Below are 16,246 nucleotides of genomic sequence, written 5' to 3' on the forward strand. Positions count from 1 at the left end.
AACCCTGGTCCGAAAATAAATACGAAACCGGCGGCAGTGTGCAATCGTGATTGACATAACGTGAGGTTGATTTTTTTATTCACGCGCTCCGAAATTCACTCCGATATTCTGCCCGAAAAACGCAGCAGTGTGCAAATACCTTTAGTGACTAAAGGTATTTGCACACTGCTGCGTTTTGACTAAACTGACTAAACTAAAGTTTAGTCAGAATGTTCTTGTCCGCAGTGGTATCGTTTCCATCGCCTCCCGAAAGACTGCGAGGCGAAAAAGAATTGGTTAAGAAACTTGAACTTAAAGAAAATTCCCAAAGTTGTGTATGTATGTTCATTTCACTTCGTCGACAAGAAACCGACACAGAAAAACCCGTACCCAACGCTATTTTTGGGCTTTGAGGGACCACCAGAGAAGACACTTCCACTGAGAGACATAACAGGTAAGATTATTACAAGGCATTAAAACAAATCTGACCCGGGCTTGAAATCTTACTATCTATTTAAAACGTGTTATTATGCCTGCCTGGCCTTGTGGCAGATAAAATCGGGTCCGGGGACCCCCTGGGGTCATTGAGGAAGTTCCAGAGAGTCCCCAGCTAAGTGATCTACCAAATGGACTCTTGGTGTCTATACTAGTCTTGTTGCCCTGGTCAAGTTCATGACCCGTGTCCTATCCCCAATCAGAACGTCAAAAGGGAGACAATAGAAAATATTACATCATTCTTGAGGTAAACAATAGCCTACATTACACAGAGACAAATGAACAATTTAAATCTTTTTAAGGGCCCTAATTAGTCTAACTTTTCCTGGTGCATAAATGTGAATTTACAGTAAGCATTGTGTTGTGTTAAACATTACAAATACATCTGTCTCAATGGATAACTCCTGCAATGCATCTAATTGTGTAATCTAATAACATTAGGTTACAGACACAGGCGGACTAGGCCTATTGTCTGCAGACACGCCTGTTCTAATGGAGGCTTCAGAGGAGCCACATCCCATGTCAAAGACCTCACATGCTCTCCAGACACAGCTGTTGGTAAGACTGTCACAATTATTACATATAATCGTCTAATCCCAATTATTTCAGATAATCACGATAATCTTTTGCATAATTGTTTCCATGTTGAAAACGTTTTCACACATTTTTCAAATATTAGAAAAGAAAAGTAGCAGAAAAATAGCAGATCTACAAGCTTACAATGTGTCACAAAGTGATGTGTTGTTGGCTTGCAATAAGCTATTTCTGGCTGCTGTTTTTCTAGCTCTGGTCCATAGCATTAGGAGTTCTTAACGCAATGTCAATGATCCGGTGTGCCAGCTGGAAAGGCTGCACAGCCTCTCGTCTGTAGTAAAAATAAAATAAGAAATACAGTTTTGCTACTCACCAAAACAAAAGTGGTTGTTGGGAGTTGAAAGCCTACTCTACCTAGTGGAAGCACTCTCCTTATAACGCTATGGACCAGAGATATCTTTTGTTTACGTAAAACTTAAGATAAAAACTAAAACAATTTTTATGAAATGTCATATCTGCCCTGTGCAATTTCTTGATTATGAAGGCTGTAAGGAAAACAGAAATGTATTTACTTATTAATATTTTCCAATGTTCAATGCCAAATAACACAATTAAACAAGTAATCGTCAACTTAAATTTGTGATTGTGACAGCCCTACCTGTTGGAGGACCACGTATATGCCAGAGCTCCACATACCAAGACAGCTCTGAAGAGAGAGCAGAGCCAGGGCTGTGGACAGCAAGGCCACACTGGAGCGCCAGAACCAGCACGCCTGATGGTAAATGTAAAATCACACTGGTGTGAACTGAGCGGTGGAGGCTGCGTGCGTGTGTGTGTGTGTGTGTGTGTGTGTGTGTGTGTGTGTGTGCGTGCGCGTGTGCGTGTGTGTTCGTGTGTGTGCATGGCCTTAACACGTGTGGTCATTAAAGGTATAGCAGGCTACATACAGACACGCACGCATACACACACACACACGGCCACGTATAGGAGACGGTGTGACCACCGCTCAAAGAGAACTAGGGCACGGTGGCGCAGTGGTTAGCACTGTCTCTTCCCAGCTAGAAGGTCCTGGGTTCGATTCCTGCCAGGCGACGCTGTGGGCGCTGGGGGGCGTGTCTTCCTCCGCTGTGCACAGCACACACTTGTATGATGAATCAGGTATTTGCTTTACAAATAGCCTTGGGATCCAGGCATTTCATACTTTACGAAAAAAAAAAAAAACTTAAGATAGGAGATTTCTACCCAACAGAGATGATATACACTCTTTCTATCCACTGTACTCGTCCTCAAGATGTCCCGGAGGGAATTAAGGCCCAAAGTGTTGCCACACATTCTCCTTTTCATGCTAATTCTCTGTCTCAGGCCAGTGTATGTCTAATCTGAGTTCCCAGATGTCCTTTTTTGTGTGTCTGCATAAACTCTAATAAAGACTAAGCCTCTTCTCATCCAGGTGTTTTTCTTTACCAAAAATAAATAAATATCAGAAACAATGAAAACATCAATAATAAATACATTGAAGCTATACACAATATAGCTTCGATGTACAATAGGATGCCAAGTCCAAAATGGCCTGGCATCAGTCTATATCAGGGGTCGGCATCCCAAAATGTTGAAAGAGCCATATTGGACCAAAAAAAACCAAAACAAATCTGTCTGGAGCCGCAAAAAAATTATAAAAGCCTTATATATCGTCGTTGTCGGGTGGAAACCTTGTATGTCCAAATCTTTGTTTTGTGTTTATCATTTAAAAAAAATTAACTATAAACTAGTGAAAACAGCCGATCTACAAGCACTCAACGCCTCGCACCGCAAGGCATTGTGTGCTTGTAGATCTGCTGTTTTCACTACTTTTGTGCGTCAGTCTTGTATGATGAAGCAGGGCATTACTTTGCGAGAAAAAAAAACATACAAATTTGAAACTTGGAGATACAAGGTTTCTGCCCGACAGTGACGATACAAAATTTGTTAAAACAAACATTTTCATACATTTTTTAAAAAGCTCCAGGGAGCCACTAGGGTGGCGCTAAAGAGCCAAATGCGGCTCTAGAGCCGCGGGTTGCTGACCTCCGGTCTATATAAAAATGCTATCTAAACTACATTTTAGCCTTTGATAAGCCTGTATGGTCAGCAGGTGAGCAGGTTGGTGCCTTGCACGGTTTCCTCTGCCATCTTTGTATGAATGTCTGTGGGAATGGGTGAATGTAATGCACAATCTATGTAAAGTGCCTTGGATAAAGGTGGTATATAAATGCACTGTTTACTTTATGGTCTCTCCCTCCCTCTCTCTCTCTCTCTCTCTCTCTCTCCCTCTCTCTCTCTCTCTCTCTCTCTCTCTCCTGTCCAGGATATCCAACAGTCAGACCATCAACATCCTGACCCTCGGTGCCTCCTCCGTCCTGACCTTCACCAACGTCACCCAGGAGGATTATGGGAACTACACCTGCGTGGCATCTAACAGACTGGGCATCCACACTGCCAGCCTCTTCCTCTATAGTAAGTTACTCTACTAACAGACTGGGCATCCACAGTGCCAGCCTCTTCCTCTATAGTAAGTTACTCTACTAACGGACTGTCTCTATAGTAAGTTACTCTACTAACATACTGTCTCTATAGTAAGTTACTCTACTAACAGACTGTCTCTATAGTAAGTTACTCTACTAACATACTGTCTCTATAGTAAGTTACTCTACTAACATACTGTCTCTATAGTAAGTTACTCTACTAACATACTGTCTCTATAGTAAGTTACTCTACTAACATACTGTCTCTATAGTAAGTTACTCTACTAACAGACTGGGCATCCACAGTGCCAGCCTCTTCCTCTATAGTAAGTTACTCTATACTAACAGACTGGGCATCCACAGTGCCAGTCTCTATAGTAAGTTACTCTATACTAACAGACTGGGCATCCACAGTGCCAGTCTCTATAGTAAGTTACTCTATACTAACAGACTGGGCATCCACAGTGCCAGTCTCTATAGTAAGTTACTCTACTAACAGACAGTCTCTATAGTAAGTTACTATACTAACAGACTGGGCATCCACAGTGCCAGTCTCTATAGTAAGTTACTATACTAACAGACTGGGCATCCACAGTGCCAGTCTCTATAGTAAGTTACTATACTAACAGACTGGGCATCCACAGTGCCAGTCTCTATAGTAAGTTACTCTATACAAACAGACTGGGCATCACAGTGCCAGTCTCTATAGTAAGTTACTATACTAACATACTCGGCATCCACAGTGCCAGTCTCTTCTTCTACAGTAAGTTACCCTGCTAAAGGGGACACACTCCAACAACACTAGAAGCATATTTACCCCCAGAGTCATTTAAATGTGGTTGGTGAGTAGCCTTGTGAACCAACCTCTCCCGGAAATCTAAATTTTCAGGAGGAGGGTGGTTTACGAGGCTAGTTAGTGAGCTGACATCATGTGGAATGCATTGAAAATGTGATTTGATAACTACGGTAGGCTACATGCTAAGAATGCATACAATATATATTCACATATATATTGTATAAAAGTACGAATGTATTGCCATAAAAAGTACGAAAAATAAAACTAGGCTACTCATTATGCAGAATTTCATGTCACAATGCAGCACAACGTGACACATTGTGGGCTTGTACACCACTGGATATTACATGATCTCTCTCTATCTCTCTCTCTCTCTCTCTCTCTCTCTCTCTCTCTCTCTCTCTCTCTCTCTCTGTCTCTCTCTCTATCTCAGTTTGCTCCTCCTCTGCCCCCTGTCTGTCCTGCTTTGTTTCAAACCTTGGACGTTTATATCTTCAGCCTTGGACATTGTATTTGTCTCTGTCCTGTTATTGTTTCCTATTTGGTTTAGATGTTTAGTCATGTTTCTGTAGCTCTGTTCTATGTTCTTATTAGTCTGGTAATTCTGGTAGTTTGTTGATTCCCAAGTGTTTCTTGTGCCTCTTATTATTCAGCGGTGTTCCTGGAAGGAGCTATAAGCTCCAACATCTGGCTTTGTTCCAGATAAAACGTCCCAAAGCGTGGCCTACATCTTGGCACAAATGGCTCAAAGTTTGTTGTACTCCCAGGGTCACATTGGCCAAGCTTCGCAGGACGCTTAATGAAATGTACTCACAAATAGCACCGCTCGCTGCACACCAGGTGTGATTTTTGTTTTATATAGTATATATAAATAAATAGTTAATCTGTCAGTCCCTTCTGCCCTTACTCTACACCCGCCTATCCTGAACCGCCTCCATCCTTAGAGCCAGTCGAAAAGGTCTTGTTTGGCCCTTTGCATGGGGAACCAACCTCTTGCCAGGGGACGGTGAGATTGTCGCTCCCGGCGCTACCAGGAACCCTAGTCTCTACCCAGCGTCCTGGGCCCCTCGCCACCCAGCGATGTCCCACCTTATGCTTTGTCAGCAGCACTCTCCGCTGATATTCCACCTGCCCTGCCCCGGTGCCTTGTCGGTGATCTCTGTCGACTATTCCGCCCGTCATGCCCAAGGTGTCGTTGACCGATGTCTTCCCTGAGCCTGACCCGTCTCAGGCCCCGATGCGTGCCCTCTGTGCCCTCGTCAGCCGTATCCGTCGACGACCCGCCAAAGCCCTCGTCAGTTGTCGTTGCTGAGGACCTGCTAGAGCCCTCGTCAGATAACATTGCCGACAACCCCCCACCAGATGTCCTATTGTCTATCTCTGCTGACAGTCTGCCTGGACCCTCAATCAGTGTCCCCTGCTGACACCCCACCCATGAACTTTCTGAACTGCCACTGGTTGTCACTGCCGACCTAAGCCAGCGCTCCAGCCATTGCACCCTGGGCCCAGACCCAAGTCATCTGGCCCTAATGGGTATGCACTCTGCACTCCAGCGACTGGACCCCGGGCCAATCTTCGGTTGAAGAGTTCTGTCACTCTGTTTTGAAGGTGCATTTACGTGTGCATGTGTGTGTGTTGGAATGCCTCTGTGCTTGTTTCATGATCTTTCTCTCTCTTGTGTTTTTTTTCCCTTCTCGTTAATCCCTGCCTCCTCAGTCTCAGTCTTTCTGTACTTGGGTCAGTTTCCCCAGTACTTTTCCACCCTACTCTGTCCTGCCCCAATGAGCCAGTCCTGCACTATCGTTCCTGTTTTTTGTCCTTATACCAAGTTGAGCTGCTCCAGTGTCTTGCCCTGTCCTCTACAAGTCCAGTGCTCCTGTCCCTGTCCAGGGACCCTCCATAAGATGTTCGCTTTAAAAATATATTCAAAGATTTCCAAAAATGTCCATGATTTAAAAAAAAATAGCAGATCTAAAAGCTCATAGCGCTGCACTTGGTGTCGTGCTATGAGCTTGTACATCTGCTATATCTGAATAACGTTAAAGTGGTTAAAATCTAAAGTGACACAGATGCTTTTTAAACACTTTGATTTCAACCGTTTCGTCTGTGTTTGTGTCCAATTCCTCACTCACCATTTAACACTTATCTCTCAATTTATCTCCCACCTCTCTCTCACCCTCTCTCTTTCTGCCCCATTCTCTCTCTTCCCTCTCTCCTTCACCCCCCCTCCCCTCTCTCTCTCTCTCTCTCTCTCTCTCTCTCTCTCTCTCTCCAGGACCAGGAACAGGTGGAGACCTCAGCGGCTCAGCCTGTGTCTGTAACTCACTGTGGCTCCTGTTCAGCTGCACCGTCTGCCTGTTCTTCAAGTGTTCATACTGACCTCCTCCTCCATAGAGGAACCACTGTTGAAGAAAGAACCTTTCAGACCTTAAGGTTCTTGAAAGAACCATTTAAAGGTTCTATAAACCACTTAAACCCTATATATATATAGGGTTCTATTTGTTCTGCTTTTCAATACTGACCCTTTCTGGTCAGTAATTGTTTATTGCCGGGGGGATGTGTTTTATTCTGGCTTCTGGTCAGACAGAATTAAACTAAGACGATTCACGGAGCCTCCCGAGTGGAAAGGGTTCTCCTGAGTTTTATAAACCCTCCCGGGTCGGGAACGGTCAGCGAGGAACCCTGGCGAAGTCGTCCTGGCTAACCTCTGAGTGGGGCTAACAACAAAGACAGCGAATAGCAAGATGATAGCATGATGGAATTAGAAAGACGCGACTTTGTAAATTGTGATTGTGGAGTCACATTTGGAAATTGAATACTGCAATTGTATTATCAGAACACATAGCAATTCTGGGAAATTGCAAGTGTTGTATCTAGTTCTGATACATGCATTGTTGTGTACTCGTTGCTTAGCTCTGAATTCTGCAGACATAAGTCGACTTTAATCAATTTAAAGATGGACTGCAGCGGAAGTTTCCACTTGCTCCACTTCTTTTTGGTGACGCAGGCATCTCCTAGTAAAACGGACCAGGAAGGTGGGACACAGCGCTGGAAGGAATGTGATTTGACCGTCAAAAAGTAGGAGGCGCGCTTCCCTCGCCTGCCCGTTCGTCTGTGTTATTAAATAAACTCTGCAAGAGCCTTGTCTGTCCCAGAATTTTGGTCGACGGAGAAGGCACAACTCTCTGTGAAAACAATGATAAATATTTGTCATTTGAATGCAATTATAGAGGACATTTGTGGATGTTGTATATTATGGGGGTTTATATAATGCTCTATTCACAACACAGTATATTTCTATCTATGTTTGAAAAAAAGGTAGAGAGCTGTTCATGGACGGATTAACCCCCGCGAGGGCACCTGGCGATACTTTTTTAGGGCCACCCCACCTTCCCGACGCACACTGCAGCTCGGATTTTAAGCCATGATGATGATCATCTGTGGGCCAAGAAAGCACCTGTAGACAACATTTAATTATTAATTAACATATACATTTAATTTTAGTAAATTGTCAATGACCATGCGGCCCAGTTTCCCCAAGGGCCCCTGAGAGCCAAGGGCCCCTGGCAACGGCCCCACCGGCCAAATGGTTAATCCAGCCCTGGTGTTTGAAATTGACATGGTGTATAGCAAGTGTGTTGCCCTTCAGGCAGACTGACGCGAGGTGCCAAGAATCCACAGGGAAATGAAATCCGTCTTACCAGGCATTCATATTATTGTGATGTCATGACTAAAAGCTTCACTTTACTGGCAATTATTTTATCTCGGACCAAATACAATAGTGTGTTGCCAATAGCAACCACACTAATAATAACAATACATGTCTGCAAGCCTGCTTAAACAAAGAAATCCTCCCATATTCTTGGTATGCAGGTTTGTGGGTATTTAAGCATTGTGGAAAGACTAACTTTTGTTTCTTCTTTGTTTTGTTCTGTTCTCTACGGATATGTATTTGTATGTATTCTGTAATTTGTGGACCCCCTTTGAAAACGAGACGGTTCAGCTCAAAGGGGTTATTCATTCCCAATAAAGAATTTCAATAACTGCCACAGCCAATGCTATGAGTGGTGACCCCGAGACAATCACTACCACCACACGGAGAACGTACACAAACAATAAACACACTGGAGAAGGAAAACAAAGTGTTGTTTCAATTCTGCCTGAGATAAGTGTTTCTGTATGTTTACTTTTTAGTGAGAGGAAGAGCTCTGAAACATCACAGCTTTAACCTCGCAGGGGACTGCTCTCCATTCCGACATGCTGCCTTTCTGACATTGACTTCTAATTGTCTGAGTGGTGGCACTTCCATAGAGGTTAGGGTATAGGGTTAGTGTTGGAATGGGGGGGGGGGGGATGTCTGAATGGCAGCATGTCGGAATGAAGACATTGTAACCTGTGGCGCAATAAAGCATCGATCACATCAGAGCCCTCAGTGTGCGAGTGTTTCTTAATTGTTTCTTTCTGCATTAAGATGGGCATTGATGCAGATTAATTTAATCTAAACTGAAATTCTTGTGGAGACACTGATTCTTCATAATTATATTCTAACTCAGTGGAACATCTGTTCACAGTGGTCTTTCTCCTGCGTGGATACACTGGTGTTTCTTCAGCTTACCCTGCTCAATGCTCAAATAAAATGCTGCCCAAATAAAAATGGGTCAAACTTTTGCCTTTTTGAAACATTATCTTATATATTCTGGGCTAGTGGTCTGGGGACCACCAGTGGTCCTGAGGGGGTTCCAGGTGGTCCCCAATTAAAGGTGTATTCAGTGATAATGAAAGTGTCCGGGGGTCATCTTGTTCCTTACTGGCCTTACAGCGTGGAAATGTTTAGTTTTTTTATAGATCTTTTTACACCATTATAATGTTCTCGTTTTGATAATTAGACCCAATCACTGAATATCGCTAGGCCTACGTCTCCAGCTTCAGGATGTGTATGATACTGATTTACTACCAGAATGTGGCATTTTATGATTTCAGTAGTTTACAATCTAGGCATTTAGCAGACATTCTTAATTCAGAGCGATTGTGGTTCTCAAAACATTTATTTTGACCATCATAACTAAACATCATAACATAACTATGGCCATACTCTACCCTGATTGGTCGAGGACTGGCTGGCCACCTCTGAAAACCAAATCTAGCTATGCTCGCAACACAGGCCATGGTGGAAGTCCTTATATGGTCAGCACACATTCTAATGAGGAGAATGAATGGAAAATGTACCAATTATATATTTTTATTTGAATGAAATACAATCACTGAATATACCTTTAAATGATGGAGAGTTGGTAAAACCAATAGACCCTTAAAGATATTTAACTCTTGAGAGGGTAAAATGTAAGGGTCCATTTGGTTTCACTTTATGCTCTCAAGAGTAAAATAATGGTTAAACATCTGCAATACTTAATTTACAAGACCCCTACACAACTAGAGAATGTAGAATTGTTATTTTAATCAACATTGTTTATCTCTCCTTGTTTGGGCCTGTGGCCTTTAGTATTGTTATTTAGTATTTGGTTAGTATTTGGTATCCCAAATATTTTGGTAGCCCAAAATAAACTAATTAGGGTCCTGCTTAACCTTCCCTATCAGACTCACCTCACCGCTACTCACCAGTTTAGAGTGGGGTGGCTCAGAGTAGATGACAGAGTACAGCAACTTGCAATGGGCCTGGTGTACAAGATACACTACACCACTATGATACCCAAGTACCTGTCAAAATACTTTATAAACATTAAGGATGTCCATAATTACAACACCAGAGGCAGCGCCACAGATCACTTTCAACCCAGAGTCAAAACCAACAAAGGGTCAAACTCCTTTTTCTGCTATACCACCAAAATGTGGAAAGCCTTACCGAAGGCCATAAAGGAGTGTGGATCACTAGCATCCTTTAAAATTGCCCTGAAAAACCACTTACAGGCAGCAGCCGTTCGCAACTGGTAAAAAAAACGAACCTAGCCCAACCCAACCCTCCCCTCCCCTGCCCCTTCTTTGTATATACTTACTGTTTGTTTAGACTTACTGTTTTCTTTTTTTTGTTCTCTCATTTTATTTTATTTACATATCTACTGCATAGTACTGTGTTTTATTCGTCTGTCATTCAATGTTATATGAGATACTTAAATGGTTTCCTGTGGAAATAAGCTTAGTCTTTTCATGGATCTCCTTTTAGTAGACCTTGTACCAGTGAACTGTACCGTCATGAAACTGTACCTTTTCCTATGCAAACTTCTAATAAAGTCTTCAATCAATCAATCCCTATGAAAGGTTATACTAAGGTAATAGAATCAAGTGTAAAGTTTGCCCAAAATCCTCATCTAATTAAAGGAAGGAACAGGGACAGAGGGCAGTGCAGTCTTGATGTGTCCTGCAGCACACTGCAGTGCCTCTTCCGAGCACAGGTCTCCGCCAGGTCAGGTAGGTTATCGTGGCCTCCTGGTGGCGCTATAATAGGCAAATGTGAAAAGGCTGCATTCATGACTTGAGGCATTTAGTTCAAAACGGACCAATCCTGCAAAACTTTGCCAATCAAGATAGAATATGAAATATCGAACAAATCCGTCTTGATCACATCTCGATATATCATACCAGTCAATTTGTGTTTATTTTAAAGGTGTTAGGCATTATAATACAGGTTGTAACACTCTTCTGCCAAAGAAAACAATTGCCATATTATATGCATTTGCTTTTGCAAATGCATATTTATTAATATTATTGGAACAATGGCAAATACTGGCCAGAATCTTCAAGTAACAAAATGTTTTGCAAAAGAAAAGAAGCTGAAATCATAAATTCAACAGGCATATTGATTTACTGACTAACATCAAATATAAGTAATATATTAAACACAGTCCACCCTTATGCCTATAAATGTTCTCTATTCTTTATTTTTACATAAACACTAAATCAAATTTTAACTGTGTTATTTTTTGGTAATTAATTAATCTAAATGAATCAGTTAGTCCCAGTCCTAATACAACATGTCTGTCTGTCTATCTGTCCAATGAGGAGGGGAGGGTAGGGTGGCCTACGAGTAAGGACCAAGTATATAGGATCAGTATAAATATCCATAATACTTTGGCTTTTCTATCCACCTCCGTACCCAACATACAGGTTGTTTCATCCTCCCAGTGACATAATTTATAGTAGAATGTTGTAGTTTTTTTTACCTTGGTGTGAATAAACTGGTGTCGTTTTAAATTACTACAACTGAAACTTGGCACAATTTTCTTTTCTTTTTTTCTCCACTGTAGAATGTGTCTACGCTGGTGTGCCTCCAGACTACTTGACACACTGAAACACTCGTTACAATGGTGACATCAATGAGGTTTTTCTCTAGTGTGGACACGCTGGTGGCTCTTCAGGTTACCTGACTCACTGAAACTCTTGTCACAATGTTCACAGTGAAAAGGTTTTTCTCCAGTGTGAACACGCTGGTGATTCTTCAGGTTAGATGACACACTGAAACTCTTGTCACAAAGTTTACATTGAAAAGGTTTTTCTTCAGTGTGGACACGCTGGTGTATCTTCAGGCCAGATGACCGATTGAAACTCTTGTCAAAATATTTACAGTGAAAAGGCTTTTCTCCAGTGTGGACAAGCTGGTGTTTCTTCAGGCTAGATGAATCACTGAAACTCTTGTCACAATGTTTACATTGAAAAGGTTTTTCTCCCGTGTGAACACGCTGGTGGGTCTTCAGGGTAGATGAATTATTGAAACTCTTGTCACAATGTTTACAGTGAAAAGGTTTTTCTCCAGTGTGGATAAGCTGGTGTTTATTCAGGCTAGATGACACACTGAAACTCTTGTCACAATGTTTACATTGAAAAGGCTTTTCTCCAGTATGGACATGCTGATGTTTACTCAGGCTAGATGACTGATTGAAACTCTTGTCACAATGTTCACAGTGAAATGGTTTTTCTCGAGTGTGAACACGTGTGTGGGAAATCAGGCTTGATGACACACTGAAACTCTTGTCACAATGTTTACAGTGAAAAGGTTTTTCTCCAGTGTGAACACGTTGGTGGTTCTTCAGTACAGATGACTGAATGAAACTCTTGTCACAATGTTTACATTGAAAAGGCTTTTCTCCAGTGTGAACACGCTGGTGTTTCTGTAGGCTAGATGAATGATTGAAACTCTTGTCACAATGTTCACAGTGAAAATACATTTCTCCTGTGTCTCCTGAGAGAGAGAGAGAGAGAGAGAGAGAGAGAGAGAGAGAGAGAGAGAGAGAGAGAGAGAGAGCGAGTGAGTGAGTGAGTGAGTGAGAGAGGAAAAGAGTAGGGGAGAGGCAGGTTAAAACTTGTAAATATAAAATGAGGAACAATTACCTTTTCCCTGTTAATATTCCACACTGACTGACCTCCACTGTCTTCAGTGACTTCAGAGTCAGATTCCAGCTCGACTTCAACTCCAGGACAGTGCAAAGAGATGTCTTCATCATCAGCCTCACTTTTCACTGCTGGTAATGTTGACGTTGACGCATCAGGCTCCTCTGGTCTTTGAAGTAGCTCCTCCTGTTCCTCTTTAATGTGTGGAGGCTTTGGTTCCTCCAGTTCCTCTTTAATGTGTGGAGGCTCTGGTTCCTCCTGTTCCTCTTTAATGTGTGGAGGCTCTGGTTCCTCCTGTTCCTCCTTAATGTGTGGAGGCTCTGGTTCCTCCCGTTCCTCCTTAATGTGTGGAGGTTCTGGTTCCTCCCGTTCCTCCTTAATGTGTGGAGTCTCTGGTTCCTCCTGGAGCAGACTGAAGATCCTCTCCTGTTCAGGAGAAACCTCCTCTTTACACACAACCACTTGCAGGATGTCTAGGAGAAGGAAAAATAATATTAATACAATTATATATATAATATATCATTTATCTATCTATCTATAAATGCGACAAATCCCTGTCTGTTTGTTTGTTTGTAATCCGCGTATCTCGAGAACCGTTCGTCCCACCGGCTTCAGATTCGGCACGCACGTTCCCCGCCGCCGCGCGGAGTGCAGTGCCGGGCCTCGACCCGACCCGACTCGCGGTTTTCCGAAACCGGCGCGAAACGTTCGGAATCTCCTTATGCGGAGCTGATTGTTGACATCAGGCTGTTCCGGAGGAAATCATGTCATTGTGACATCGTACACCACATGACCCCACACTCCTATGACAACACGGGCATATTTACATTGTTCCCGAGTTGGCCAGGGCGCCGACTAGACGCTCGGCCGCCCATCTCCATATATGGGCATAAATGGACGTATCGGCGCAAGCGCTGACTCATTGTGACATACAATGGACGCAATCTCCGTATATGGGCATAAAGGGGACACAGATACAGAGTTCTCCATATATGGGCATATGGGCATTCTGACATCACTTCTGCTGACTCAAAGACAAACAGGCAAACAGATGGTCAAAACGGGTCCTACAGAGATCTCCATATATGGGCATATTTACATTGTTCCCGAGTTGGCTAGGGCGCCGACTAGACGCTCGGCCGCGCATCTCCATATATGGGCATAACGGGTCCTATTGGGCATAAAATGGACCCAGAACTATATCTGCAGTGATCTCCATATATGGACATAAAATGGACGCCGACAGACAGACAGATACAGATATCTCCATATATGGGCATAAATGGACACATGCAAACAGATGGTCAAAACGGGTCCTATGACAACAGGTATAATGGGGTTTGCATTAAAGGGCGGAGCATTCATTCCCTATTTACATCGTTCCCGAGTTGGCCAGGTCGCCGACTAGACGCTGGGCCGCCCGAAGGGCAGCCCAGCTTCTAGTACTATAAACAAGCAAATGTCTGTCTGTCTGTGCGTCCGTCCGTCCAATCCAGTGATGTCATCGATGATGTCACCAGTGATGTCAAATAATATCCAGTGATGTCATCAGCTGATATCATATAATAGATAAAGAATCACTCCCAGTGTGAAGTGAGCGGTGCATTTATGTGCATACATGCCACAACGTCCCGTGAGGCTTGGCCAATGCCAAGCCTCAGGCTACAGATACCACCCGTGTGAACTGAGCGGTGGTCATGGAGGCTGCGCAACTGTTGTGCGGCCAGCTTGCATAACGTCTTCAGGCTAGGATTTAAGTCTGGGATGTACAGGCTACAAATCATTCAGGCTACAGACACACACACAAAGCCAGATATATGAGCGGTTTGCACCGCTCAAAAACAGTGATGTCATCAGTGATGTCATCGATGATGTCATATAATAGTTAAGAAACCCAGTGATGTCATACTATAAACGAGGAATGTCTGTCTGTCCGTCCCATCCAGTGATGTCATCGATGTCATCGGTGATGTCATATAATAGTTAGAAATCCAGTGATGTCATCAATGATGTCATACAATAGCTGGGAAACCTGTGATGTCATATAATGGTTATAAACCCAATGATGTCATCAGTGATGTTATCAATTATGTCATAATAGTTAGAAACTCCGTGTTGTCATCAGTGATGTCATATACTAGTTAGAAAACCAGTGATGTCATCAGAGATGTCATTTAATAGTTAGAAATCCAGTGATGCCATCAGTGATGTCATATAATTGTTATCCAGTGATTTCATCAGTGATGTCAACAGTGATGTCATCAATGATGTCATATAATAGAAAACCAGTGATGTCACCAGTGTCATATAATAGTTAGAACACCAGTGATTTTGGAGCCATGGCCGCTCGGGTAATCTTACAGGGTTATTCCCAATAATGAATTTCAATAACTGTCCCAGCCAATGCTACGATGTGGCACCCCCGAGACAATCACTGCTAATCACACCTAGAACGTACAAAAATAATAAACACACTGGAGAAGAAAGTGTAGTTTCTGCCTGAGATTAGTGTTTCTGTATGTTCACTTTAGTGAGAGGAAGAGCTCTGAGCTCGAACGTCACAGCTTTTGTGGGACAATAAAGCATCGATCACACCAGAGCCCTCAGTGTGGGAGTGTTTCTTAATTATCATTTCTGCATTAAGATGCAGGGCATCGATGTGGATTAATTTAATCTAATCTGAAATTATTGTGGAGACACCGGTGCTTCTTCATATAATCTAACTGTGTGGAACATCTGTTCACAGTGGTCGTTCTCCAGCGTGGATACGCTGGTGTTTCTTCAGATTACCCAGCTCACTGGTCAAATAAAATGCTGCTCGAATAAAGTGGAAAAAACCTTTGCCTTTTTGACTTTTGAAACAACACATGCGTGCAAAATTTCACGCAAATCGAAGGCTAAGGCTGCGTTCATGACTTGAGGTATTTTGTTGAAACGGACCAATCCTGCACCCTTTGGAATCCAACATTTTGTTGAAACGGACCAATACTGCACCCTTTGGAATCCAATGTTAGCCAATCAGTATAGAATATGAAACATGGAACAAATCCATCTTGATCACATCAAGGCACATCAGTCAATTTGTGTTACAGCTTAAATTATTTTATTTTATATGTGTTGGGCATTATAATACATGTTTTAACACTCTTCTAGATGGTCTGCCAAAGAAAACAATTGCTGAATTACAATTATTACAGAATGCTGCAGCGCATTTCCTCTCCTCACCAGGACTATTCGATTGTCCATTTAATCATGATTAATCACAAATGAAGAGCATAATTTTCAAGTAACAAAATGTTTGCATGAGAGAATAAATAAAAATAAAAAAGGAAAGCTGAAATCATAAACTCAACGGGCAGATACATTTACAGACTGTAACATCACATAAGTAATATATATATAAACAGAGTCCACCTTCAGGCTTATAAATGTTCTCTATTCTTTTTTGTTTTAACATTAACACTAAATCTAATTTGAACCGTGTTATTTTTTGGTAATTAATTAATTGAAATTCACACTCTAATAAGGAGTCTAACTAATTTTGGTTCGGCAATGTCCAGACCCAAATATGGGTTTCGCTAGTCGGTAGTCGCCGACCGTT

This window comes from Nannobrachium achirus, assembly GCF_963921795.1.
Source record: "Nannobrachium achirus genome assembly, chromosome: 15".
Classification (NCBI taxonomy): domain Eukaryota; kingdom Metazoa; phylum Chordata; class Actinopteri; order Myctophiformes; family Myctophidae; genus Nannobrachium; species Nannobrachium achirus.